The sequence below is a fragment of the Ursus maritimus genome, unplaced genomic scaffold, assembly GCF_017311325.1.
Source record: "Ursus maritimus isolate PB19 unplaced genomic scaffold, ASM1731132v1 scaffold_18, whole genome shotgun sequence".
NCBI lineage: Eukaryota > Metazoa > Chordata > Mammalia > Carnivora > Ursidae > Ursus > Ursus maritimus.
Genome location: NW_024424230.1, coordinates 5,933,628 through 5,948,345, shown reverse-complemented (window position 1 = coordinate 5,948,345; position 14,718 = coordinate 5,933,628).

Below are 14,718 nucleotides of genomic sequence, written 5' to 3'. Positions count from 1 at the left end.
CCTGTGACTGTAAGTCTCATGGCTTAGCCAGAGTGGAGGACTGAATTAAAGCATGATATGGAAAAATAAAACTAAAAGACAACAGATTAATATTTGCATAATTTATCCCTATTGCAAATATAATGATTATTAAAAATCATGATAGTCACATATACTCTTAGAAAAAATATCTAGTTGCTGTATATGAAAGTGAAGATTCAATTTGAAAAGCTTCAAGTGACTGTCCTTCAAACCAGCAGTGAAGTGCATCCTCTAACCAAAAACAAAATAAAACTTTTTAAAAGTCTAGTTGTGTGAATGAATCATAAATTTCTCAGGCCAGATGGTATTAAGTTGTTGCCTGCCAAATACCCACATCATTTACAGTACTACAGTAAATGAAATTAGCACTAGTTGGCACTTGGAATTGTCAAGTGTTAATTTGCTAGACATCCACGATCTTCCTTATGCTTGCAGCATGATTATAGCTGTTTTTGTAGGTACTGTTTTAAAAATGTATTAACATGCTTTTCCGAGACCACAGTCATTTTCACAGGTATCTGGGTCCCTCTTTGGAGATGTACACAAACAAGAAGTGAACTACAGAGGGAAACCTCGAGTACCAGGTTTTTGAGAACCTGAGCTCCAAAGAAGCTATACTAACTAGGAGTTCACTTAGATCAGTCACTCTAGCCTCTGGACTTCGATACACTCTCATCACAATAAAAATATTTGCTGCCTCGTGGTTCCTTTAAACTTCAATGTTCTGTGATTCTGGAATTTTATTCAAAGGTTAATTTTGACTCAAGACCAGATCTGTCTCTGAATGTTCTCCCACACTTATTTCTAAGATGGCTTTCCATTTGCCATATCAAGGGCTCCAGGCCAGTGTTCTTAGCAGTTGGTAAGCATATCAAGGCATCATTGAGAATTTGATAAAAGCCTTGGATTCCTTCCCAGACAAATCTTGCACACAATTTTAAGGGTTTACTACATGTAAGGAAAATTATGGAGCCATAAAGACCAAGATAAGGTACTTCTGATCTTCTTGTATATATTGAATATTATTTTTAAAATATCTCCAGCACCTACCCATTAGAAGCTATTGGCATATTCACTAGACTGATAACATGTATTTAATATTTAATATTTGATGTTTAATGCAAAATTATACACACACACACACGTGTGTGTGTCTAATTATAGACTCTCTCTCTCTCTCTCTCGGGCCAGTTATCATTGCTAAAGATTGGTCAGTGACTATATTCAACTTGACAATTTTTTTCACCCTTGTAATTGTAGATAACCCATTTTCTGTCTTCATTTCCTTGACCCTGGTATAAGCATTCTACAAAGATGAACTCTAAACCTGTCATAAATCTGCATGCTGGGTACTGTTTTCCCCTGTAGACATGTAGGAAGAAGCTCAGGCTCCAGGATTTGGAATCATGTGTCCTGTCCCAGGTCACCCTGTCAGAGTGTCACAGTCAGGCTCAGAGCCTAGGCTCACTCTGACCCCAAAGTCGTCTTCTGTCCATTACATTTCTATTTAAATAAAACCAACAGAATGATCATTTATACTGCTTGCCATTCACAGCAGATATCTAGAAAGTGGGCTTGGGATGGGGGCAGGCAACTACATGATTTTAAATCCACCCACTAAATCTGATGTACAATGGAGCCCACCGAGGGAGTCCCTGCAATGTCTAAAGAAGAGAAATAAGATAGAAGGGGGCCCGTTGCACAATGTGTCTAACAGACCCATTGACACATTGCTTTACTGAGGGAGAAGCTGTCTTCTTCATTCAATTTCCAAGAACTTGGGAAGCATATAGTCTCCTCAGGAATCCTGATCCCCACCCCCCACACACACCAGTTTCCTACTTTCCTCCCTCTGCCATCCATAAAGGTCTGTGGTGAGTGTGCACATGTGTGTGCATTTGTAGTGGGGGCCAATGAGGAAAATATTATGGGGATTCTGCATGCACTGTTCCCCCATCGCCTTCCTTCTATCTGATGGGGGAAGTGTGTCTCATTTCTGAGAGGATAAAAATGTCGTTTGCTTATTATTAGGGGATATGAAGCTAAATGAATCATCTCCTAGAGCTGTTTTCTGCTCTCAGTGATGATTCCTGGTGTCTAGGACAGAAGCTTTGCTTCAGGCAGAAAATCTTGTTAGTTATCTCACAACTACTGGCCTTCCTGACAACTTGTATATCTTCCTACACTGAATAACAGTAGTTTCTACTTGCAAGTAAGCATTGCTTCTTTATTGTTAGATTTAAGGTAGGAATTGAAAAATCATACATAGTTTAATTATTATCTAAATCTTATCTGTGTCTGTATTATACCCATACAATCAAATATTTTTTCAGCTTATGTAATTCTGATGCCTTTCATTTATAGTCCACCAATAGAGGCAATTATTCTTGTTTTTACCTAAGAATTACAGGGCACTTTCTAGGTATCAGGTATTCATTTTCTTTTTTACAAAAATTCGATTATTGAATCTCTCATCAATCTGAGAGGAAGATGCTGGTATTTAACTACATTTTACAGAAGAGGAAACAGAGGCCCAAGGAGCTTCACTAATGTGCTCAGGGACACATAGCTAGTAAGTGGTAGAGATGAAATTCAACCCCTAGGAAGTCTGGCTCCATCAATTTGTGAACTAATCATGAAACTAAGACATCTCAATGTAACCAGGAAGCTGTGGTCAGCAGAATGCTGCACCCAATTCCCAATCCCTAGAATTTGTGAGAATGTCATGCTCCATGGCAAAGAGGAATTTAAGTTGCATAAAGTTGCTAATCAGCTGACCTTGAAAAGGGGGAGATTAACCTGGATTGACAGGGTAGGCCGAATGAATCACAAGGATCCTTATAAGTGAAAAAGGAGGGAAGGCAGGAGGATTGTAGAGAGAAATATGTGACAAGAGAGGCACAGGTTGGAATAATGTGGGCCCATGAGACAAGGAATGTGGGTGGTCTCCAAGAGCTGGAAAAGGTGGTAAAGGGGATTCTTCCCTAAAGACTCCAGAAGGAATGCACCCCAGCCATCCCATTCTAGGTTTCTGACCTCCAGAAATGTAAGATAACAAGGTTGTCTCATTTTACACCGCTGTATTTAAAGTGATTTGTTACAGAACCAAAAGGAAACTAATACAAAACGATCAGTTATTTCTAAATGACATTCGAGTTAAGAACGTAGCCCTCAAAGTTCAGATTCGCAATTTACTAGGTATGGGAACCTCAAGCATTACTTAAACTTTCTGCATCTCTGTTGACCTTTTTGTAAAATGGAGAAAGGCATATTTATGGTATATGATTAATAGGACTGGTTTGCCACAAGGTAAAAAAATGGCACCACCTAAAACACAGCTTCAGTTTTTTGAATGGAAGCTTCCCTCTGGAATCGTGTAGAAGATTAAAATAGAATAAAGATAAAATAGAAGATGAAAATATGTAGACTCTCGTGTGATTGTTAAAATAGCAAATGCAAAGCATCCTCTGCAGAGCGCTGAAATGGAATGTCTACGCAAATAGAATCGTATGGATGATGTTGATAATAGTGGTTAATAGAATGTTAGCATGGGATTTAGGATTGAATCAGAGATGTGGATCGTGTTTTGAGGAGTATCCCTGTTAGAGGGAAGTGCTCTGGAAGTAGACTTGACTTCAGATCCAACTCCACCACCCACCAGCCACGATTTAGGCAAATTTATTCAAGCATTAAACCTTCCAGAAATTCCAAGCTCATAGAGTTCTGGGGAGGTGGAGTTGCGTGGACATAAGTAGAATGCCTGGAGTCTAGTAGGCACCGATGAACTGTCCTGTGCAGTGTTATCACTCACTCATTGCCCCATGCTACAATTAACTGTAGATAGCATTCTCAAAGTTCCAGCAACCATCCATCCCCTTTTAAGTAATGGAATCATTTTGGAATCTTCCACTGCTGCCCAAATCCAGTGCAGCTCTTACCAATGGGTTCTATGTTATGTGTTTTCGGTAATATTGAATAGCTAGTGGTACTCAAAATCAAAGTAATATGTAGTGATTCTGCCAAAAACAGAGTTATCTAAGACTAAATCAATAGCTGGGAAATCATAGCAGCAATAAAGCACTGGAATTTGAGGTTGCACTGAAAAGTGACAGCCATTGTGGGTCCACTGCGTATCTATCAATAGCTCACCTCATTAATACAGTCAGCCCATATTGATTTCAGGGAGAGCGATTATATGCTAAATTGACAACTGCATAACTGATTTTGCTGGGGCAGAAGAAAAGAAGAGCAAAAACCACTTACCAATCACCTACTGTAGCACTTTGCTGACTGCCTTTCCGAAGAGCACGGCATCCTCGGTGCCAAACTCACCTTGCTTGGGTTAGTTACCTATAGCGGAAGAGGAAAGGAAACGTGATTTCAGGAAAATATCCAAGCTAATACGTCCTTGATTTACTTTCCTAATCTTTGGATGCCGTTTTATATTTTCATATTTGATAATAAGCTAATCCAATGTAAAGAATCTTGATCATCATATTTGCAAATGTCTTGAGTTCTTAAGTTTCGTTTGGTGCTAATGACTCCACTAAATGACTCCACTGCCAATTGCACCTAGAATTGTAACAAATTCTTCTGCTTAGAATATTCAATTATAAAATGTTCATCTCAGTTATAGCACCTAGTAAACATGCCATCAGGGACCTGAAAAAGGTATCTTTGAATGGGGTTGAAGTGCGTCTCTGTGATCATTACCATTTGAAGACATGAATTAGAGTAAATAATACTGATACACAAATGGCATAATATTGCTTCCCTATGAGACCGAGTTATTTTATTTAGACTTTTTGAGAATGAACTAAATCGGGATTATTTTTGCTGAAATATCTGGTGTTTTGTTTTTTTTTTTTTAATCCTAGGTGTATCTCTTAATAGTACCAGATCATACTTTTAAAGTGAGCTCATAATAATAAATATTTTTATGTGTATAAGCATGAAATACAGATCCCTATGTTCACTGGATCAGCTGCCTGCTTTCAGAAGACTTCATTGCATATGATGCATGTGTGTATATGTGTGTGAAGGTAGTGGTAGTGTTAGTGGTAGTGCAAACGTGTTTGTGTGGGGTGGGGGTGGGAACAGAAGTCCCTTTAATGCTACCAACTGATATGACAAACCCACCAAAACAACGGTCAAACTTGAACTTTTGAAATAGGGTTGAATCAAGAGAAATTTTATCAGATCTTAATCCTGGAAATTATTTGTATTTCTAAAAATGATAAAGAATATGAATAATAACAATTGGGGAGTCAATATCGTTGGTAATTAGTTCTTGTCAGGAACTGAAAATGATTCTTCTTGCATGGACTTAATTGCCTTTGGGGAAAGATTTCTACTTATTAATATGGATTTAAAGTCTACTCTCTGTGGAAATTAAGAGATTCTCTTGCGAAGGGTGCGTGTGTGTTTGCTCAGTAAGTTACAGCAGGTTGCAAACAAAGCAAACCAACTCTGTCTGGGTTACTGGTTAATGAAAACATTGACGGGCTAAGGCTACTTAAAGAAGATCAGAATCTCAGAGGAGATGATGAGATCAAACGCGAAGAATGACAGTGAAGCCCAGAGAATCCTGGTACCTAGGAATCTCAGAGGTTTTTCATTCCCTACCGTCTGGCAAAAGGACCTTCATGCTTGTTGTTGTTTGTGTGTTTGTTTTGTATTGTTTTGGGTTTTTTTTTCCCCTTAATTGAAGTCTAACATACAGAAGCCATACATATTTATTGTCTACTACTTGAAGGATTTGGAGATAAATGTATCTTTGGTTTTAAGTAGAGCTTAGAATCACAAAGCAGGGCGCCTGGGTGGCTCTCATTACAAATAAAAATGTTCAAAATACAAAAAAAAAAATGTATGTGATTAATAGCTGGGCCAGCCAAACATTAAAATGATAAGTTCTGAGAGACTGATACTAAAATAATCGTGCCATGGTATTAGTCAGGATAAGCACAATAAATAGACAAGGCACCCAAGATAAACTGGAATGAGTCACCAATGCAATTTTTATGGAAATGAGTGGTAAGCAATATACTTGAGTTTACATTGCTTGTGTTAACTAATCTACCTTTATATTGTAAAAGCATTTATCTTTTTAGTTGAAGTTCCTATTTTAATATTGCATTCCCTTTACGTGTCTTTTTTCTTTTTAATTTTTGAAGAAAAAATGTCTTTAACACATGCTATACAAATGATTCATAGTCATTATAAAGAAATTTCAAGAAATACAAAATAGTAAAAAGGAGAGGAAAAATATCTCAAATCTCCAAACTCAGAACATTTAGTGCCCATCTTCCCAAATATGACTCCGTACTTCTATAAAGGTAGAAGGAAAGTTGCCCTGAAGGATCGCAGGACGGGAAGCTAAGAAACCTGATGGACAGACACATTAGATTGATCTGCCAGAGATGGTGCCACGCATGAAATTAGTAAAGGTCATCTTAATGAAATGCATTTTTATTTAAATTAAATGACTTTATCAAGCCAGTTAAAAAAAGAAATCAGGGTATAATCAGAAGAGTTGCTGAATTTTATCCATAGGCTTCATTATCTTAGGAATTCTGAAATCTTATATTTACTTACATTTAAGAAAAGCAATCAGAAAAAGCCCTTATGAAGATTTGGTTACAAAGCTTTTATTTTTCAATGTGCATAATTTAAATTATACTTTATGCATTACATTTAAATGCTATGAATGATAACAGAATTAGCACACTAATTTCCCTTCCTATCTCTTGAATATATTGACTATACTTTCACCTTTTGAAAATGTATGGCCTTTATCTTGTATTATGTGGCCCTGATTCCTATGATTATTTAATCTTAGTTATCTATGTAGAGCAATTCAATAAGGCTTACCAGTTCTTTTCCATAGCTTCTGTACTCCTGAATTATTTTTCTTTTATGTACCTCTGTATTAACTCCACATGGTCTAGTAGATTTTTTTTTCCATTTTCATTTGTTTCTTCTAAGACATGCATATAGTTTTTGATTCATTGAGTGGTCTATCATATGTGTAAATACAGAATTTTTGGCTTGGAATTAAAATTCTCAGATATCACTCTTTCCCTCCAAAAGTTTCCCACAGTGTCATTCCTTTTTTCTGGAATTGTATGCTGCTGTAGAAAGTATCAACCATTTATTCACTCAATAGTGAATACCAGTCTATCAGGTGTCTTCTGCAGGCTGGACACTAATCCAGGAGCAGGAGTGACAAGGAGGCAGAATCTCTGCCCTCACAGAGATCACTTCCTAGCAGAGAAAGACAAAAACAGAAGAGTAGGAACGATGCCAGTTTGGCTCAAACAGGTAAGGCATCAGTTCTGTCCTCTGGCCTCTCAAACTGGACTCTGCCAAGGTTCTTACCTTGGCCAGAGGGGGAAAGAGAGGGACAGAGGAAGAGTCGCGTGGCCAGGAAATCACAGGCAAGCCTTTCTCAGGAAAGGAAAAGGTGTAGATCCAGTTCCCACATCCTCTTTATTCTCCCAGCCCGCCTCCCTCAAAGCAAGCAAATTTCGGCCGTTGAAGCAGATGGGACGTATCACTGTTTCTGTCCTACATGTGGCAGACAATGACAGGACCCAGAAACTTTGCTCTCCATGGTGAAGCTGAAGCCACAAATGCCGTCAGGTGGCAACAGACTCCAACTGAGACCCAGGCAGATCTGGAGGCCCTGAAAGACAGGCAAGAATACATGTTGATGATGTTGAGAAAGTAGGTGCCCCATACATCGCTGGTGAGAATATAAAATGGCACAGTGACTGTGGGAAATGGTTTGGATGTTTCTTAAAAGGATGAACATAGACTTACCATTTAAGACTTAACAATTTCACTTCCAGGTATATGCCTAAGACAAAACAAAAATATATACCCACACAGCAAACTGCACACAGATGTTCACAGTAGCATTACCCCTACTCTCTGGAAAGTAGAAAGAACCGGAAGTCTATCAACGGATGTACAGAGAAACAAAAGTCTGGATGCATACTGCAGTTTAGATGAACCTTGAAAACGTTATGCTAAGTGAAAGAAGCCAGTCACAAAAGACTACACATAGAATGATTCTATTTGTATGAACATTCCGTTTACTTTCTCACTTCAACCCAAATCTACACCTCCCGTAAGGATACAGTTTCTCCATCAATAATTGTATGTAGAAGCTCTTTAGTTGTTCATTTTTTTTCTGAAACAACTATTTTTTACCACTGGTCTCTTTGTCATTGCCACTTTCAGATCCCTAGTAACACCTAGGTTGGTTCTCCTGTCACAAAACCACATCACCTCCTATCCATCTTTGGTTCAGATATCTTACCCCTGATTAGTCTCTTCCTCCTCAAATTTAGTATGATTAATTAATACACTTACAAGCAAAAATCATCATATAAACTTCTAATTTAATTATAGTTTCTCCCTACGTCAAGAGGTTTTTTTGGAGGGGGGTTGGTGGGAGATGGGTGGCTTTTCCCTTCCCCCAAAATGACTGAAATAGTTCAAGAAAAAGCCTAGTCATGACCTCATTACTAGACTATTGTGGGCAACACAGACATTTTACACAACTGGCATTTCCAGAATATTCCTTGGGTGCTATAGCTGACATCTGTCTAGCATCATGGGATTGAAAGTAAGAATATCAGCTGCCCATTCACATTCCACAGGGACAAGACAGACAGGAGTTCTGAAAGCCTTTGTCATTTTTTTTCTTAACTGGAAAGAGACATGGTATTGGCAGGATCTTCTTCCTTCCTTTTTTAATTCTTACTAAAAGTCGGTGCTTTTCTAGACTTAAGAATATTATCTCATTTGATCCTCACAACACACTAATTAGGTAACAAACATGGTGTCTATTTTAAAGATGACTTAATTGAAATACAGACTAAGTAAAGCACCAAGTACTAATACCAAGAAACCAGTAAAGCTGATATATAAAGACTACGAGCTGGTTCCAGGGACCTTCTCCATTTTAACTGCCCTGTCCACCCACCATGGTGAGCATGAGGATATAGATTCTTGGCTTTACCAAGCAAGGAATTCTTCTCAAAGTAAACCAAAAGCTGCAGAGCTCATAAAATGTAGTGACAGGAGAAAGTCTCACTGAGACTCTGGGAATGCTAATTTTCTAATACATCACTGATGTCTGATGGCTGGGTTTTCCAGAACTCTCTTGATTCCTACATTTATATTTCTGGGATCTGCTAATAAGCAGTAGATTTACAGAAGTTAGAAACCATGACTATGCATAGACTCTGATACATTGAAGTGCTTTTGGTGGTTTTGTGATGTCATTTTCTTAGGGATTGATGGAGAAGCAGGTTGTAGTGGGCAGACAGCCAATAGCCAGCGGTCTCGTAGGCAGATAATAGGAAACCCCATTTCTACCCTTCTGCAAACTTGTTAGTGATGCCGCTCCACAGGACCAGACATCTGAAAGTTCTGGCACTGACAAACACATCTTGGGACAAGTTGCTGTCTCCTGAGTCATGCTCACTTCCACTTCCTCTTTGCAATAAGAAGAACCAAGAGTGAAGGATCAGCCCTACACAGACCACAGAAACATTCACGAGGGAAGCCACGATGGGCTAACTACCAGACCAGTCATTGCAAACACCACATGGATAGATAGTAGGGTTCTTGCACAAGTGTCAAGACCAGAAGTCATTTAGCCATTTCAGTCAGAAGTCTGTACAACTGGTTGGTTGAGTCTGGTTCTGAGCAGTTCCTTTATCCCAGCTCTGTCCACTGACACCACTGGCTAGCAACCAACCAAATCCAGTCCTAGGTGAAACTTGGCTGGACTCTTTCATGCCATTGGTGCTTTGCTCCTCACCTCCATGTAATGTCTACCTGAGCTTGCCTTTAGATGCATGTTCCTCTCTTTTCCCTTCCCCTCAAATGGGCATAGAGTAAGTTACTCCTCCATGGTCCTTACAGGGCTGAGTACTTTTCACACTTTCCCTCTGATTTAGAGGAAAGGGAAGAGAGAAACAGAGCCATTCGAAGGACTGAGTGCAGTGCGTTTTATTAACGCAAGTTAGTCACATAATGTACCTGAACCAATGAATTACTGCTCTTCTGTATGGTAAAATCATTATTATTTTTTGTTTAAACCAAAACGAAGACTTGTCTGCTGTTTGTTTGCATGTTTAGTTAAAGAAATCTTCTTTGTTCTTTGACATCACACAAAGCCCAAACTGGGGCTTAGAAATAATTGAAGGAGGGGCACCTGGTGGCTCTGTCAGTTAAGCAGGTCATGATCCCTGCTCAGTGGGGAGTCTGCTTCTCCCTCTCCCTCTGCTGCTCCCCCTGCTTCTGCTCTCTCGCTTGCATGCTCTCTCTCTCAAATAAATAAATAAAATCTTAAAAAAATAATTGAAGGACATCAACATTAGATATAGAATTCCTGTGACTTCTGTGGATTCCATTGGCCCATTAGTGTATCCCTTAGAGGTCTGTTGTATTTGGATTAATTTAATCATATTGTGAAAATACCTTATAAATTGTTATTTGTGATAATTTGGTAGCATTGAAATTATTAGTATATGGTGTGAAGTATGCAAATTTTCTGAGCTGACAGTATCAGCCTCCTCTTACACAATATTCAATCAGACCACAAATAATGATTTGTATAGTTATAATTAAAAGACAAAAAATGAATTAAGATGTCTTTTCCTTTTGAAGTAGTATACCACATAAATGCTTTAATGGTAAATAAATAGACAATTCGTATTTCTACATTCTGGAAAGGTAAAGTTTTTAAAAGTTGATTAGTAATTTGAATTACTAATTTAAATCACCTGTCGACAAAAATGTTCAGGTTCTGCACAAAGTAATGTCCAGGGATTGATCTAACTAGTCCTCAAGTTACACAAAATTGTATCAATCTTTTGGAGTAATGTCAAATTTATGCTGATTTACAAGTACTACAGAGGAGTTTATTAGATTTTATAAATGGCTCTCAAAAGAGTTATACACGGTTCTTAAAGAACAATACATACTTTCTTTTGCAATAAAAGCAAAATTCACTCTTGGCTTAAAAAACAGAACCTCATAACAGAATTTAAATGAAGATGGTGTATGTGTTCTCCACCCATTTCATTCTGGGTATGATTTTTAACTTAAATCCTAAACATGAAATCATGTGGCTGATTTTTGAAATATGTAATATCACATTGCAGGCTAACTACTTAGTAATAAAGACTGACAGTATTCCTACAAGAAAAATCTAATTACATTGGGTTGATTGCCAAAGAAATTGCTTCACAAGTAAAGTCACTTTATTGATAGTGTTATGTAAATTACCGCAAGGAAAGTAACAATCTAAAGGCTACTTTCATTGTTACATCAACGTGTGTGAACAAAAGAGCTTATAATTATCCTGCCTAATAAACTTAAAAGAAAGTTAGTGAAATGTACTTTGTGAATTTTACACTTGACAAGAACTATAAAATACTGTATAAAATCCAATCAATTCCGTTAATTAAATGAAAAAGAAAGAAAGAATAAAACAAAGTTAAATTATTCTTTGCTCCTTTACTTGTAAGTCACCTTTTATAAAACCAAAATGGACAAACCTTTGTATAGACTTCATCCTCACGTGTCATTACTTCAGTACTTTACCTATTGAACGTGACATTGGACAGAGTGGTTTCGATATATATTGCAAAAAATATATCCTTTTTTTAAAAAAAAGGTTTATCTTGTATTACCTAAGATCTGCAAATGCTTAGAGCCATAGTAGTCACAACCTATGACAGGAACTAAATGTTCATCAACAAGGTATTTATTTGTGCTACATTTACAACATGACAAAAATTTTCTAAATTTCTAACGAACGTATATGAAGAATTAAGTAGCCTATAACCCATAAACTAACTTAAGGCTCACTATGTGATAAAGTATATATCTATCATAATGAATTACCATGAAAAAATGAGCAAAGCTCCTTGAACCTTGGTGGTCACCCATTTCCTCCATGATAACCGTTCTAATTATCGGTCTTTCCTGAGTCAAATCAAGGAAGGAGGGAAGGTAGGTCTAGCAAATTCTCACTTTGGAAAATGTCCAGCATTATCAGCTAGTACCAGGATTCTTCCGAGAATAAGGATAAACCTGTATAACAGAGAGAGATCAATGAGAGCTCTGAGTTCAACATCTCTTCTGAATGGGGTGCCCCAAAGGCTTTATACCAGAAGTGGCCAGAACAAAGGTTAAGCACTCCAAGGCAATGGAAAACATTAAGTAGCCTGAGCCCACCTCAGTTGCTTTGCGGGACCTTGGGACTACGCCAGAGTAAAATTGAATTTCAGACTAAAAGAAAGTAGGAAATTTTTACTTTTTCTGATCAATCATTATGTTTGATTCATTGTATAATTTTAATAGTTCCAGTCAGAAACCATGTAATGGGATACTAGAAATATTCATTCAATGGCTTATACAAATAAATCTACACCTCTTCTACTTTGTGCCCACAAATCTGAATCATCAGCTTTTTTGAGCTCTTACAATGAAAAGTCTTCAGGGCTCAAAAATGGCGGGAGTGTAACTTACACAACGTTACAGAATTAAGAAAGTCTTTAAGCCAGAAATGGCAAGATCGAGGGTTAGGCGCTTTGAGACTGGAAACCATTAATGGCATGAGTCTGCATCCAAAACAGCCAGAAATTAGTAGGACACTGAGTTTCCTTTTCAATCTTCTTTAATGAAAGCTTAATTACTATATTTTGGTGCATCTAATAACCACCTGCAAAAAATAAAAATATAACAATGTGCCGTTTCTGAAAAATGTCTTTGTGGGTGACTCTGAGATCACCTGTTGCCAATTTGAGGGAGCGTTTTTTTTTTTTCAAACAAAACAAATAAAAATAAAATTGGCGTATTTGAATACTCGAAGACTAAAATTATTGATCAACCTACATCATTTTTTATTAAAATTTAAGAGAAGCCTCTTGATTTTGTTTACATCATTCCTATGTATTCTGTAGCTCTGGACAACTGTATAATGACATGTATCTACCATTACAGCATCATACAGAGTAGTTTCCCTACCCTAAAAATCCTCTGCCCCCTGTCTATTTATCCCTTGCCTCCCTAGCCCACCCCTGGCAACCACTGATCTTTTTACTGTCTCCATACTTGTGCCTTTTCCAGAAGGCCATGTAGTTGAAGTTGTACAGTACGGAGAATTTACAGAGTGGTTTCTTTCACTTAGTGATATGCATTTAAGGTTCCTCCTTGTCTTTTCATCACTCAATAGCTCATTTCTTTCCAGTATGAAATTATATTCCACTATCTGCATCTACCAAAGTTTATTTATCTGTTTACCTACTGAAGGACAACTCGGTTGCTTCCAGGTTTTGGTAATTATGAATAAAGCTACCGTAAACATCCGTGTGCAGGTACTTGTATGGACATAAGTCATCCGCTCCTTCGGAAAAATACCAAGGAGTGTAACCGCCAGATCATATGATAAGATTATGTCTAGTTTTATAAGAAAAGTCCATACTGTCTTCCAAAGTGCCTGCGCCGTTTTGCATCCCCATCAGCTGTTCTGGAGAGTTCGTGCTTCTCCACAGCCTCAGCAGCATTTGGCGTTGTGGATGTTCTGAGTATCCTGGCCATTCTCATACGTGTGCAGTGGCATCTAATTGTTTCTTTCATTTGCACGTCCCTGGTGATGTGTGATGTTGGCATCTTTTCATATACTTATTTGCCATTTATCTTCTTTCATGAGCTATCTGTTAAAGTCCGTATCCCATTGCTTAATCGAGTTGTCTTCTTATCATTGAGTTTTAAGAGTTATTTGTATATTGTGGAGAACAGTTCTTTACCAAATACCTCTTTTGCAAATATTTTCTCCTGGTCTGTAATTTGTCTTTCGTTGTATTGACAGTGTCTCTTGCAGCACTAAGAAATGTTTATTTTAATGACATCTATCCTACCAGTGATTTCGCTCACAGATCGTGTAGTTGGTGTTCTATCTAAAAAGTCATCACCAAGCGCTTGGTGCTATATCTATGTGATGAGTCACTAAATTCTACTCCGGAAACCAAAAATAATAATAATAACATATATAAAATAAATTTTATCTGAAAAAATAATAAATAAAAAATTAAAATTCATCACCAGATCCAATGATGTTTTATTTTTAAAGAGCCAGCATTTGGTTATACTCATCAATTTTATTTTTAAATTTTAATTTAGTGATTTTATTCATAATGATTATTAATTTTCCATTTTTTCATTTTATGTTTTTTTCTAGCTTTTAAATTAAACCTTTATTTTAAATACTTTTATGCAGTAAAAGTATTTCTTAAATAATAAAATACTTGAAATTACATTTCACAGACATTACACAATGTGCTCTCATTTTGATAATTTCTAACCTTTTTGTAACATTCTTTCAACCTTTAATTCAAAAATGGTTAAAAATTTGGTTGCTGCTATTATTGTTAATTTTTAATTTTATTTCATTGTGGTTATACAATGTGGCTTTAAAGATCTCTGTTTTTTGGAAGTTTCACTGTGGCTAAGTACATTTCGTACCCAAGTTAATTTTATGCTCAGACCATCAGACCTGATAATTCAATTTACAGGAATGTGATTTTTTTTCTGAGAAATTAAGAGGTTTGTGTACAAGTAATTTTATCACCACTTATAAAAAAGAAAAATTGCAATCAATCAAATTGTCAT